General features: G+C 38.8%; 1 long non-coding RNA gene across 1 annotated transcript; it reads left to right on the forward strand.

Annotated features, from left to right (window-relative positions):
- The first annotated feature begins 9581 nt into the window (after positions 1-9581).
- LOC140516146 (uncharacterized) lies at positions 9582-14245 on the forward strand. Its single transcript, XR_011971299.1, has 2 exons — positions 9582-10305; positions 13703-14245. It is a non-coding gene; the product is annotated as an uncharacterized lncRNA (long non-coding RNA).
- Positions 14246-15662: the final 1417 nt, after the last annotated feature.

Raw genomic sequence — 15662 nt, forward strand, 5'->3', positions numbered from 1 at the left:
CAGCATGGTGTACCCACATAAGAAAAGGTGCTGTGCTCCTTGAGCAAAGCAGAATTGAGACAGCACAAAGTAAAAGCAGGATATGCAAATTTGGGATATCCACCCCAAATATTCATACAGACTATCTGTGCCCAACCTGTGGTATAGCATTCTGAGCTTGTATTGATCTGATCAGCCACAGTCTGACACACTGAAATTCCACTTTACAATGGTGATGTCATTTTGGTCCTCTTCGAAGACGAAGGACAACAACCAACCAACTCCATATCTTACCATACTTTCCACAAGAAGTTCATGCAATGCACACTGGGAGATTCTTTGAATTCCCTTGGCATGAGACTGATTCATACCATGCATGGGAACTCTTTATCTGTTAACCTTCATGCTGGCTACAGGATTGATCATCTTCTTTATCAATTACACATTTATTTGATGCCATACTTTACACCATTTCTTCATGATTAATTCCTTACTCATATTGTGCTCTGGTCAGCCAATATGTCCTTTGAGTGAACTATAGCTTTGAAAACTGTAGTGTTCCATGACTCACAAATAGATGGATCAGCACTGAAAAGGATGGTATGCTGGGCGCTACAGTAGAAAGAGGATTGGTTCTTGATTTGGAGGACCCCATTCAGATCTTTCCTTGAGATCAAGGTGTGTCTTATGCCTCTTTTTGTATGCCTGTTGCTTACTACAGTGCCTGGCGCTTAGTAGGCACTTAATAAATGGTTATTGATTGATTCACTGATTTATTTCAGCTCTGCAGATTATGAGCTGCTTGGCCTTGGTGAAATTACTCAATATCTCTGGACCTCAGTTTTCTCATCTATAAAAGGAGAAGGCTAGACTGGATAACCTTGGAGGTTCCCTCCAATAGTAAACCTATGATCCTATAATCTTCCCTTTATAGTGTGAATTCCTCAGAGACTTTTTTTAAAGTCTCTTTGTATCCCAAGTACTTAGCATAATGATTGCCACATGGTAGGTGTTTAATAGATGCTTATTGACTAACTAAAAATGGCCCCTTTTTAAGGAGAAGCACTAAAAATATTTGGCAAAATTTGCAAATGCAGTTACGATGTGGATGTGCCATCTTACTTAAGACAAGTTGGGTGTGTTCTGAGACTTTAGAAAGGTACTCCTAAAAAGCACTTGAGCCCAGATGTAGAAAGAGAACTGTCATCTGAAACCGGTTTAAAATCTGTTATATCATGATGCCTTTGAATTGAAATAAATTTGACCAACACTTACAGACTTTTCCTATTTTATAAGATTATAAGGTCGAGAGAGTTAAATCTCTGAGTGTGCAGCGGATGGGTACGAATGATGGGTCACTTGGCATTAGTCTGATTCAGGATGTCTTTCAGCCATGAACCGATGAGGTGGCACGATGAATGTTTACAGAGCCATCTAAATTGATTTGCCTTTCTCTTCTCATAAAAAAAAGACCCCAGATAGTTCTCAAGTGTTCTGAGCTAATCAAAGATGACAGACTCAGAGTCAAGCACAAAAAATGAAAAGAAAAAGGAATGATTACCTCCCTCACTGGCTAAAATCCTATGTAGGCTTAGGGTGCTGGCTTGTATCATTAGTGAGTGTTTTTGCTAAACACCAACTCTGTGTGTGTGTGTGTGTGTGTGTGTGTGTGTGTGTGTTGTGGCTGCTTTTGGGGGACTTGTGTCAGAAAGGTGACAAGGACACCTTTCCAGATGAAAACAAAAGACCAACACCAAATTAAATATCATCTGATATAAAGTGCAAGGAAATATTGTATAAATAAGGGAGGGGGAATGGTAGACAAAGCTCTGGGCCAGATGCTGCACTTTTAAGCTAATTTAATCTTTCAAATATAAAATTGTTCTTTAAAGTCTGAATGAAGATCCTGGTTGCCTGAAGTCATCAAAATCACTGTGGTTTTATATGAAAGCTTCTTGCTCTGCATTAATTCCACATTCCAAACTCCAAGGGATACAACAAACAACTATTTAAAAAGTATAAGAATGCCTGCAGACTTGAATAGTTTTCATTGCCTCTCATCAAATGGAAGTGAGTGGTGACCCTAAAGAGGACCTTTTATAGATTTTCAAAGATGATTTTTAGTATCAGGTATCTTAAAAGAGAAACTAGGTGTCGTGAATCACTGCCCATTCAGGGATCTGATGAAAGGACAATCTTTTGAAGCAGGCAAAGAGTCAGTAATGGTATTTTTCTTCCTGTCAGAACAATCATGAGACTGAGAACTGGTGGGGGATGGAGGGAGGACTTAGAAATCACTGACACCAACTGTCATTCATTTCTAGATGAATAAACTGAAACACAGACAATTTTAAGTGTTCCTTCCTAGGGTCACTTCAGGTGGTAATCAGCGGAGTTCAGAATATGAACACAGATCTTCCAAATCCAATACTTCCCACAGTACTAGGCTGCCTCACTGAGTGTTAGCTCCAGGATAATTTCATCAAGCTCTGAGTGTCCCTTGGAAATGCAGTTAATAATGAAGTGAGCAAGGCTGGACAAATGAATGGGGAGAGTAGACTGTCACATACCCAACATGACTTGAGGGCTATCATGTAGCCTCATTCTCATCTTTCCTGTCCCAGATGCTTCACTTAAATTGCTAACTTTTAGAGATCTCTTTTGGGGACCAATATGTTCTCTCTTCTTTCAAATATTCAAGTTCTCCTGTGACAGCTGGCTCATTTTCCCTCTTTCTTTCTCTCTCTCTTTCTTTTGTTCCTTCCTTTTTTTTGCATTTTTACAATGTTACGGTTAATGTGCATGATCAACAGTTTCTTCATAATTTTCTTAAGTGTAGAAAATCACTAAACAATAATCCAAGCCCTGATGCATAACATTTGCTGATTTCTGAAGCACAACTACTTATAGGGAAATTTTAACAATTGGCTTTTCTGAACCAATAAGATCTGGTCCCAGTTTATCCTTGATTTTATTCATTTAAAGAACATCATTTATGAATTATTTTTTCCAGTAGAATTGGCAACCAGTCTGAGAGAGTGTGTGAGAGAGTTACCTGGGGATACTGGAAGTTTAAATGATTTGCCCATTTTTATGTAGCTAGTATGAGTCAGAAGTAGGACTTAGCCAGGGTCTTCCTGAATCCGAACTCCTCTCATTATCTTCTGCTGACTCTTGTCTTATACCTTAGCAGGAACCATCCTCACTCAAAGTGAGAACTTGGAAAGACCTTAGCTTAAAAAGGCCAAGGTCTCCCACTGCATCCTGGGCCACCTCCAGTTGTTCTGTTCTATATCTTTGGCCAAAGGATCTGATGGGGTACTTGGGCACATGTGCTTGGACACCAATTCTAAAATCACATTTCTCTTTAAAAATCACATTTCTCCCTAGCCTCAAAACACTAAGCTAGGCAGTGTCTCTCTAGTCCAAAGACACAGTCTGTCCTAGAAAACAACTGTTATCTCCCTTCCTGATGCAGTAGCCAGTTGCATCTATAGAATTTATTAGTCTGAACCGTCTGTGCAATGGCTGAGGTGGCTGTCATAACGACATTTACTACTCACTGACCAATTATATGTATCCTAGGCTTGGACATACGTATACTCCCTCACATTTATCTTGTCTATCAAGACATTGATGAGAGTAGCCTGGTATTCCTTAGTCAGTCTTGATTATTAGTTGATTTAGTGACTTTTCAGGCCTAAAACCACACCTCCATGTATCCCCCCCTTGGGCCATTTCTGGATGAATTCTGGGTAAAATATCTGCACAGTAGATACCAAATGAATATGTTCCTTTAAGAACTAACCACTCCCTAATCCCACCCTGAATCACCTAGTTAGCATATTTGGCACATGTTTTCCTATAGAATATCCTATATAATCTTTACCTGTACCCCTCTAAGGTTGCAGGATCCCTAAGAACTCTTGCTCACTAAAAAGCATAATAAATCTTTATGTTGACCTCAGCAAGGTTTGTGTCTGTGAATTCTTTTCGAGACAGCCCACACAGGCAACTGCAGTCTTGGAGTTCCTGTACACCTATCTTTCTAGCCCTCATCAGACCCGGATGGCTCTGAAAGAAAAAGAGGCTGGTGATTTTGCACAACCCTCTCTCACTCACATAAAAGTCAACTGCAGGTCAAGTCATCATCTTCTTGATGTCATGGTCCTCTTTGAGAAGGAAAGACAAACATAACTTGTGAGTAGTCTGAGTTGCCTAAATACTGGCCAGATCCAACTGGGCAACTCAACTTTGCTTATTCTCCTTTCACTTTCCCTCCCCTCTTCCCTTCTCTTTTTCTCTCTTTCCTATCCCCTTTATCTGAGGGGGTTCTGCCCAAAACAGGGTAAATTTTGATGGTGGAAAGTTACCTAGTTTACTTGGTGTTTACTAGCTAGATTTCTTTTTTTATTTTTTTAATTAATTTATTTAACTTTTAACATTCATTTTAACAAAATTTTGGGTTACAAATTTTCTACCCTTTTATGCCCTCCCACCCAAACCCCAAGCATTCTTATTGCCCCTATGACCAATCTGCTCTCTCTTCTGTCCCTCTCTGCCCTTGTCTCCGTCTTCTCTTTTGTCCTGTAGGGCCAGATAACTTTCTATACCCCTTTACCTGTATTTCTTATTTCCTAGTGGCAAGAACATTATTCGACAGTTGATCCTAACACTTTGAGTTCCAACTTCTTTACCTCCCTCTCTCCCGACCCCTTCCCATTGGAAGGCAAGCATTTCAATACAGGCCAAATCTGTGTAGTTTTGCAAATGACTTCCATAATAGTTGTGTTGTATAAGACTAACTATATTTCCCTCCATCCTATTCTGTCCCCCATTATTTCTATTCTCTTTTGATCCTATCCCTCCCCATGAGTGTGGACCTCAAATTGCTCCCTCCTCCCCATGTCCTCCCTTCCATCATCTGCCCCACCCTGCTTATCCCCTTATCCCCCACTTTCCTGTATTGTAAGATAGGTTTTCATACCAAAATGAGTGTGCATTTTATTCTTTCCTTTAGTGGAATGTGATGAGAGTAAACTTCATGTTTTTCTCTCACCTTCCCTCTTAATCCCTCCACTAATATGTCTTTTGCTTGCCTCTTTTATGAGAGATAATTTGCCCCATTACATTTCTCCCTTTCTCCTCCCAATATATTTCTCTCTCACTGCTTGATTTCATTTTTTTTAAGATATGATCCCATCCTCTTCAATTCACTCCATGCACTCTGTCTCTATGTGTGTGTGTGCGTGTGTGCATATGTGTGTGTGTGTAATCCCACCCAGTACCCAGGTACTGAAAAGTTTCAAGAGTTACAAATATTGTCTTTCCATGTAGGAATGTAAGCAGTTCAACTTTAGGAAGTCCCTTATGACTTCTGTTTGCTGTGCACCTTTTTATGCTTCTCTTCATTCTTGTGTTTGAAAGTCAAATTTTCTTTTCAGCTCTGGTCTTTTCATCAAGAATGCTTGAAAGTCCTCTATTTCATTGAAAGACCAATTTTTCCCCTCAAGTATTATACTCAGTTTTGCTGGGTAGGTGATTCTTGGTTTTAGTCCTAGTTTCTTTGACTTCTGGAATATCCTATTCCATGCCCTTCGATCCCTTAATGTAGAAGCTGCTAGATCTTGTGTTATCCTGATTGTATTTCCACAATACTTGAATTGTTTCTTTCTAGCTGCTTGCAATATTTTCTCCTTGACCTGGGAACTCTGGAATTTGGCCACAATGTTCCTTGGAGTTTCTGTTTTTGGAACTCTTTCAGGCGGTGTTCTGTGGATTCCTTGAATATTTATTTTGCCCTCTGGTTCTAGAATCTCAGGGCAGTTTTCCTTGATAATTTCATGAAAGATGATTTCTAGGCTCTTTTTTTTATCATGCCTTTCAGGTAGTCCCATAATTTTTAAATTGTCTCTCCTGGATCCATTTTCCAGGTCAGTTGTTTTTCCAATGAGATATTTCACATTATCTTCCATTTTTTCATTCTTTTGGTTTTGTTTTGTGATTTCTTGGTTTCTCATAAAGTCATTGGCCTCCATCTGTTCCATTCTAATTTTGAAAGAACTATTTTCTTCAGTGAGCTTTTGAATCTCCTTTTCCATTTGGATAATTCTGCTTCTGAAAGCATTCTTCTCCTCATTGGCTTTTTGAACCTCTTTTGCCCATTGAGTTAGCCGATTTTTCAAGGTGTTATTTTCTTCAGCATTTTTTTGCGTCTCCTTTAGCAGGGTGCTGACCTGCTGTTCATGCTTTGACTTCATGTCTCTCATTTCTCTTCCCAGTTTTTCCTCCACCTCTCTAACTTGATTTTCAAAATTCTTTTTGAGCTCTTCCATGGCCTGAGCCCATTGGCTGGGCTGGGACACAGAAGCCTTGACTTCTGTGTCTTTGCCTGATGGTGAGCATTGTTCTTCCTCATCAGAAAGGAATGGAGGAAATGCTTGTTCACCAAGAAAGTAACCTTCTATAGTCTTATTTCTTTTCAATTTCCTGGGCATTTTCCCAGCCACTGACTTGACCTCTGAATATTCTCCTCACACCCACCTCTCCTCCTGATCCTCCCAGCCAGCGCTTGGGGTCTGAGATTCAAATGCTGCTCCCCAGCCTCAGGGCTTCGGCAGGGGCAGGGCTGCTATTCAGTGTGAGATTAAGTTCAGGTGCTCAGGTTGGGGCAGGGCCACCTCTGAGGCTCAGTTCCCTCAGGGGGTTTATGCACAGACCTTCAACAATGAATCCAGGCTCCTTCCTGCTTGGGGAGCCCTGGTCTGCCACTGACTCAGCTTCTGCCTCCCAAGGGGGCCTGAGTTATGGGGGCACCCCACTCCCTTCTTGACCCACCAAAGAGACCCTCTCACCGACCCCTGTCACCTGTGGGTGGAGGGACCTGCGTGGCCCCTGGAGATCCCATCCCTGAAGCCTGCTCGGATCTGTTCCTCTCAGTGCTGCGGCTGAGGCAGGGCTGGGCTGGGCTCCATGTCCGCAGTGCAACGGACCTTTTGCGAGAGGTTTGCACGTCCCTCTGGAACAGAAATCTTATCAGCTCCACTGTTCTGTGGCCTCACTGCTCCAGAGTTCGCCGTGAGTTACTTTATACAGATGTTCTATGGGTTGTGTGTTCAGAGTTATGTGTATGTGCGTCTTTCTACTCCGCCATCTTGGCTCCGCCCCCACTAGCTAGATTTCTTTCTCAAAGACCAAGCCTTAAACCCAATTAACTCTGGCCTCTTGTGGACTGGAAAACAATAGATCTCTGCCCTACCCAAGCACCACTTAATGGTTATTTTTTGGGCCCTCCTGGCTCAGAATGAATGTAATTAGTAGTTGTTTCTCTTTTGAGTAGCCACCTTGAGGGTCTTCCCCTCCCAGATTGATTTTTTTTTTTATTGAAGGGGGCCATCCCTTGACTCTCTTCTTAAAGAGGCCTAATCACTGAATGGGTCTGGCCTCACTCAATGTGAGAACATGAAAAGAACTTAGCTTAAAAATGCCAAGATCTTCCATTGCATCCTGGACCATCTCCAGTCCTCCTGATGAATACCTAGCCACAGGACCCAGATGGCTCTGGAGAAGAAAGTAAGACTGGTGACACTGCACAGGCCTCTCTCATTTAAATCAAAGTCAATACAATTTATGTCATCATCTCTCTGATTCCATTGTCCTAAAAAAAGGGGAAATGATCACATAATGAGATATGGAGGAAGGGTCACCAAAGACAGGATTCTTCCTTCACAATCTTGTCTTGAGCTTGTCCTATGACTGAGACTCTCTCCATCTTCCATCAAACACTACACTCTAAGCCTCTTTCAAAAAAAAATTGTGTATAATTATTTTAGTTTTAGTTTTCAACATTCACTTCTGTAAGATTTTGAGTCTTAAATTTTCTTCCCCTTCCCTCCTCCCTCCCCAAGACAGCATGCAATCTGATATAGACTCTCCTTATACATTCATGTTAAACATACTTTAGTCATGATATAAAGAAGAATTAGAAAAGTAATGGGAGGAACCCCAAGAAAGAAGAAATAAAACTACAAAAGAAAAGGGGAACAAAAAGCAAGCTTCCATCTGCATTCAGATTCCAAAGTTCTTTCTCTAGATCTGGAGAGCATTTTGCATCCTGTAGACTCTAAGCTTCTTAAAGACAACAATTCACCTCAACTAAAGGGAATCTTCTCTAAAGTCTAGTGCAGTGTTCTGTACATAACAGATGTTTGTTGAATGAATGAATGAATAATATAATAACATGTATAAATAATATGTGTATAATATAATGCAATTAAAAGATATGATATGATTTATGATATAACATAACACATAATATAATGCAAAGTAATATAATATAATACATATAAACTTTTGTACCACAGATTATACTATATGGGGCTTTTATTATATGTAGTACGTAGTTATTTTAGAGAAACATATTTTGGACTATGGAATTACTAAATCTAACATGTTTACTTGTGAAGAACTCCTGCTTTTGGAGGAGGATTTTGATGTCAGTTCTTCTAAGGGAAGTATTTTCTTATTTGAATAGTTTACTGCCATTTAAGCCTCATAGCAAGGGTACATGTTTGACATTCTCAAATCTTGACTTGGACAGAACAGTGCAAAATTTCTATTGGCAGCTTGCATGGTTGTGAAAAGGGGAGTCCCCTTTTGGGTTGTTGTTCTGTGTCTTTTCTATTCTTGACTCACTAAATCTATCTTTAATATCCGTTATAAATGATTAGATTGTGACTATTAAGAATATTGGAGAAAATGAGATACAATACAGAATGTATTCAATGATTTTTTTGTGAGACTCTGGGCAGAAATTGTAAAAATGAATTATGGACCATAAGAGGTTTCTATTATCAGGAGACTATTCATAAAAAACAAAAACAGAAAACAATAACAACAACAACAACAACAAAACACTGCTTACAATGGCACATATCTGAAGAAGAAAGCTAGAGAATAATTAAAGTTAATTGATATGTTACTGTTCTCAGAATTGTAACATAAAATACTGAGCAAAATGTGAGCTTTAACTCACCAAGTGGCTCTTGGCTATAACAAAACAACCTGAGACAAAGACCTAGTTGAACAGGAGGTGGGAAAAGGTGAATTCTCCTTGACCTTGGGCTAAATGCATGGCATGCTGACCCTGTGGTAAGATAACATGAAAGCAATCAATTTATTGATAAGGACATTGGAGGGTACAGGGGATATTTTAAATGCAGGATGCTATCTAAGAAAGAAGTTGCTGTCTTATACAACACAACTATTATGGAAGTCATGGGGAAAAAAAGAGATCTTTTTCTCTTTTGGTAATGCTACTACCTGCCTCACAGGATTACTGTGAAGAAAAGGTTTCATAAGCTATAAAAAGCTACATAATTTGGAGCTAGTGTTAAAGATAACAAGGATAATAGTATTAATAATTTCCATCCCAAATCATTGTTCAGGTATCATCCTTTAAAAGCATACCTCTTATTTATCTGGGGTCCTCCCATGTTTTCCCCTGAAGTAGGAAGAATTGTCTTGTGAAAATGACTCAGGGCTATGCTAATTTCAGAGGTAAGTGACCATTTATTTGTGACTTGTGAACCTTTTGAGTGGGATAGGTTTAGTGAAGACTTCTCAGATTGTAATTCTTCTCCCAGGGGTGAGGTAAGACCGAGAGGCTCAAGGTTACTATATTTTTAGAACAGAGTAATTCCATATAAGGATATAAAACTGTGTAGTACATTAGGGTCTCAATGATTGGATAAAGTTTACCTAATTCTTCAATGTCTTCATTTCAAAAGGGATTGGTTAGATTTCGTGTCTAGAATGTAAGATCATATTCTCAGCTAATGAGAATAATGGTCAGTGAGGGGGGAGGGACTTGCGTTAGGGTCTATATAAATCACCGTCTTTTCTTTGTCTTCGGCTTTCCTACTCCAGGTGAACTGCTGTAGGATTGTCCAGCTTCTCGAGAATTGAATAAATCTCTTTTCTGGCATCACTTTGAAAGGCCTCTGAGTAACAGATTTATGTAGGGACCTGAGCCATCCCACACAGTTTGGGGGCTCGTAGTAACGGGATCTCTGACCTTTCTGAGAGACGGCTGACAGCTCAGTTCAAAGACTGGTCGCCCGTGGGGAGATTTCCCCATAGTCCTTGAAAAGGGCTGCTGGGCCTCCCTCTCTGCAAGGTAACGACCCGAAGCAGAGAAACTCAGTGAAGACAGAAAAGAATAGAGATAGGGACTCCAAAGACTCCGAAGCTGTGAAGTGTGTGAAAATGCCAACCGGTTGGTGTTGAAGGTTGCAGTCAGGCAACTTGTACGCGTACAACCCAGCAGTAAGCGCAGGGGGGGCCTGGGGGTCAATTCGTTGAGTCTTAGATAGACTCAGGGAGAAGGTGACGACTCCCAACCAAATTGGTGGACTGCAGGACCCCAGGGTGAAGGGCCCCCCAAAAAACGTTTGCTGGGTGACTGTGGGTGGGTGGGCGACCCCCACTGAGAGCTAGCGAGGGAGCTAGCAAAATTTGTTGAGTCACAGACTCGGAGGTGTTGGTGACAACCCTCGACCAAAAGAATGGGGAAGGGGCAGTCCAAACCCCACCGAGCTTCGGAATGGAGTCAGGAAATACCGGTAAATAGTCCTTTGGGAAATCAATTGCAAAATTGGCACGAATTACCAAATTATAGAGGAAAGGACAAGAAGAAGATGATTTAGTATTGTTGTTTCATATGGGGTGTAAAGATATCAGAGGAGGAGGCACAATCTGGCCCAAATATGGTTCCTCCGAGGATTGGGTTTGCCAAAAATTTAAACCTATATGTACTATTTTATTCTGTTAAATGTTTTGTCTGTATATGTTGTGTTGGCATTTCTGTGTGAATGAAAGTCTGTGTGTCTCTGTTTTTACCTGATAAGGTTGTAAATTTAACCAGTCAGCCAGTAGGAGCAGAAAGGCTGAGCTGAACTGTCCTTGAAATTCCTGTTACTCCCTTTCTTCAACCCCTCCATATTAGTTTCAGAGGGGCGGAGGGACAAGGAGGGAGAGAAAGGGAGAGAAAAATTATTTTACTGTTCATTTTATATAGTTGATAACAGCAAGTACAAGAATGTAGGAGAAGTAGAAAGAAATAAGTTATGTGCAGTTTCAAAGTGGCTTGAGGGAAAGGCAGGAGAATTTAAGCAGGTAGAGATGATAAGCGGGGGTACTGTGTAATCAGAAGGCTTGGAAGAAGTACAAAAGGGAGGGAGGGAATTTATCTTTTTCCCTCAGATCAAAGAGGCAAGCTAGCAACCATTTAACCATTTCCTGCCTCACCCAAAAGAAGAAATTTTAGTGTAATGGGAAATAACAGAAAGCTAATTGAATTCATTCTGGTTGTATCTGGAATTGTGAATAGGTGGAATGTGTCATTCTTAATTTAATGTTTAAGACAGGTTAGAATTTATTAAAGTTTGGTGGAAGTAAGCAGAAGATTAGAAAGTAAAAAACTCTCAAGTAAGGAACTTAGAGTTGAGAGTTTTGGATTTAGGTTTAATTAGATGAATATATTTGATGCCAGACAATGTAGTTAAAGTAAAAAGGTAGTAAGTTTAGGTTTGTCTTTTTCTTTGCAGAGTGGGAGGGCCAGAAAGGGGTGGCCTTGGGAATCCTGGCACAAATAAGAGGAGGGCAGAGACACCCAGTAGCATTTCTGCCAAAAATGTTAGATCCAGTAACAAAAGGATAGGTATTTGTTAGATGCAACATTAATCTAATGTAACTGTTACACGATTTTAAATTTTGTAATTTATTACATATAGACTGGGGTTTTAAAAGAGATGTGATAGAAATTTGATAATTTGTAACTTACATTTGGTTATAAAAAAAAGGAGTTGAATAGGTTAATGGCTTATTTTAAGTTTTAAGTAAACTTAAATAAGTTTATATTTTTAGGTAATTCATCTAAATATTGTATTAGAAATTGCATTGTTAAGCTAATTAGTGAATTGGTTAAAAAGAGCTGTTATGAATTTTTTTGTAAGAGTTTTCTTGTTGTGGCATTCTTATTAAGAAAATGAGAATGCTTTAAAAATGTACATATATATGTATATGTATATATACATATATATATATATATATATATATATACATATATATATATATATGTAGGTGTGATTTTCAAGCCTGTTCCATCTGACGATGTATTATGTTAAAAGTTTATTTCTGCTGTTGAAAAGGAAATTTTAGCTAAAATTGTTTTTGCCATGAATCAAGTATTTACTCTAAAGTTATGTTTGTAAAAGAAAGTTTATGGGCAAATGTGAAAAGGCTGTGGGTTTAGTTCTTTTCTTGTGATTTCTGTCAATTAGTTTCAAGGGGATTGTGATAAACTGTAAACTGTTCGTAAGAGAAGAAATATTGGTTGTATTAAGAAATACTTTGTAAAATATTTCGTATGGTTTTTTGGAAGGTCTACCTATCCAATTTGTATTTGTACGTTACAAAAGTGGGAAGAATTTAGTTTCTCTAATAGGATATGAAAATGCAATTGATATCATATGAAATTTATTGTTCGGGTTCATAGCTAAAACAATTTGTTATCACTTATAAAAATTATGTTTGCCATTTGTAATTTTAATGCTAAAGCCTAAAGCTGGTACACTGTGTGAATATGTGGGGGAAAGAAGCAGTCCTCAGGCTAGTAACAAGTACAGGCCCAGCAGCTGAGGAGATTGTATATAGAACTTGCTTTGGTGAGAATTTGAAAATGTATAAGAAATGATCTTCAGTGATTGGCTTTTTAGGGCAAATTTAAGATCTAAGAGGTAAATAAAATCCCTGGGAACATTCTTTCTAAATCTAATGGGAATATATAGATATTGTATCATTGTTACATAGAACAAGATTGGGATTTAAAGTTAACTATAATTGTATTTTATTTACAGGGGGATTCAGGGAGAAGAATCCCTTACAAAAAAAGGGGGGGGGTGGCCCCAGGTGGTCTGGGAGCTCCAGGAATGGGCTTGATGGGAGTGGCCAGTAAAATGGAGATTTGGACTGATAGAACTAAGAGTGGGAAGTAGAATAGACTTGGGCATAGTGATAGAGTGGATCTTAGGAGAGCCGGTTCATGTGGAAAAAAAAAAAACAAACCAAGCAGTTTCCAAGGTGGTTTTCCAGGGCCTTTAGACAAATGAGACTAAAACTCTTTTGGGGTAATGGACAAAGGTCCCAACTTGGAATAAGATCTTTACAGGTTACAAAATGATGTAAAAGCAATTAGTATTAAAACAATTGACTGAATTAATTACTGAGACTAAATCAGAGACATCTTCAGTTTGGGAAAAAGAATTTCAGTCTAATTTTCTTAGAGGTAGGTAGCCTCTGGTAATATTTGGCATTGAAAGTTAAATGATTGTTTTGATTTGAATTCATTACATGAACATAAAAATTCAAGTTAGTGTTTGAACTTATCACATGTGTAGCTCATTCTTTTAGATTGAGCAGGGTTAGAAAGGGATGAAGTAGTTTGGAAAACAGATATAAATCTATTAGAGCAATGACTTATGATTGTTATTCAATCAGGAACTAGAACATGTATAGAAAGGCATGTAAGCTACTTTAGACTTGCTTCAAAAGATGTTCCTTGGCCAATGTGAAATTAGTCATGTTTGAAACTGATTTTTGGAGCTTGCTATTTTAAGATTTTTGTGGGACTATTAACTGACTGTTTTTCTGAGTCTAACTCCAGGTGTGGATAGCAAGAGAGGCAGTCTGAACCACTGATCCATGATGCCAGTAAGCCTGTGAGATGCTGGTATGAACTGCAAAAGGTGATCTCATGGGAAGGTCAGGAGAGCGACTGTTCAGCCTGGGCTGAGGTAGGATTCTCCTGACTCAATTTCCCCACTGACACTTGGCAGACTTGAAGCCTGGCTGAATGCCAGTTGACAATCTACTCCTGCCTGGAACTGACGTGAAGAAAGGGAGATTTTGTTTCCCTGCAATGTCCCTACTCTTATTGGCAAATTCCTAGAATCAGAAGTTTTGTAAGTAATAATACCAGATCTGTTGAATAATAGATTGTTGGTAGGGGAACATCTGAGGTTAAGTCTAAAATTAAGCTAACAGGTTTAGGACTTTAGACCAACAACAATAAGTTAGGGTCCTTTAATTCTTAGCAATAGTGTGGAGATGATTAGGTCAAGGGCTTGTGAGACTAGCATGCATAGTTATTATTTTGTCTCAGTTGGTTAATGTTAAATGAAAAATGGTTTGTGGACTATATTGTAAATGCTTTAAAAGAAGCATCACATGATCAGAAGTTGGAATTGTTTTATGATGTGATATGCACTGTGTTAAAAATGATTATTTATTGTATTTATGTAAGTACTGGAGCCTGGTATTGACTTCTTAGTGAAATCTCATCTTCCTAATGAGGGAATGAATAATGACTTACTGTGAAATGTAGAAGCTGCATTTTAATGTGAATTTTCTTTTCTTTTAAAAAAAATGACAATTTGTCAAAGTTTCAATTTTGATTTTTGTAAGAGTGATAGGAATGGTAATCTAAGATGATATTAAATTCAATTTTGCAGGAGAGTGGACATCTGGATTTCTACAAGAAGATGAAGAGAAGAAGATGCTGAGATGCTGTGCTGAAGACTGTTTGAAGGAGCATCCAGATCAGAAAACTGCATAAGATGATACTTCTCCCCAGACTGCTGTATGAGATGGAACCTCTAAATGGACAATTTATTAATTTACCTTTCCCTTTGAATCTCTGTATGAAGGGAAAGATTCATAAGGGAAAGAATGTGAAGGGATCATGACTATGAGTATTTGTAGAGTTGAATATACATATATATATATATATATATACATATATATATATGTACTAAGTATATAATAAGTATATAATAGTACTAAGTATAGTACTAATATATAATACTATATATATATATATATATATGTAATAGTACTAATATATATTAGTACTAAGAATAACACAGAATATAAAGAATGGGTATGGAAGTGGGAGAATGGGACACATAGGATGATGTTTGATACTTTCTGGAGTGTAATCAATAGAACTGGGAAGAATTATCAACATTGTATGTGGAAGAGGAAGCAACAACTATGGAGGTGTAAGTCAGAGATCATGAAAGGAGGACCATTTGGCCCGGAAGACGTGAAGTACTTTCTGGCTGTGGATTATAGGGTAAGACTGTTTCTAGAGGAAAATCATGCTTTGCGAGGACGTTATTGGATATGTGGACAGACAGCTTATACTCACCTTCCGTTAAACGGGAGGGGTGTTTGTTATATTGGATTGGTGAGACCTAAATTCTTTTTCTTGCCTGAATCAGGGAAACGGCATCTGGGGGTTCCTCTATATGATGATCTAGCCAAAAGGAAGAGGAACATTGACACCTCCCTCACTCAAACTAGAAATGCAAATGGGTGGGGTGACACTTGGCTTCCTGAAAGGATAATCAGAGAGTATGGGCCTGCAACTTGGGCTCAAGATGAGAGTTGGGGTTATAGAACCCCTATATATCTATTAAATAGACTAATCAGACTCCAAGCAGTAGTTGAAATTATTACCAATCAAACAGCAGAAGACTTGGACTTATTGGCCTATCAAGCCACACAAACTAGGGAAGCAGTACTGCAACATAGGTTGATCTTAGATTATTTACTTGCAGAAG

Source organism: Notamacropus eugenii, chromosome X, assembly GCF_028372415.1.
Source record: "Notamacropus eugenii isolate mMacEug1 chromosome X, mMacEug1.pri_v2, whole genome shotgun sequence".
Taxonomy (NCBI): Eukaryota; Metazoa; Chordata; class Mammalia; order Diprotodontia; family Macropodidae; genus Notamacropus; species Notamacropus eugenii.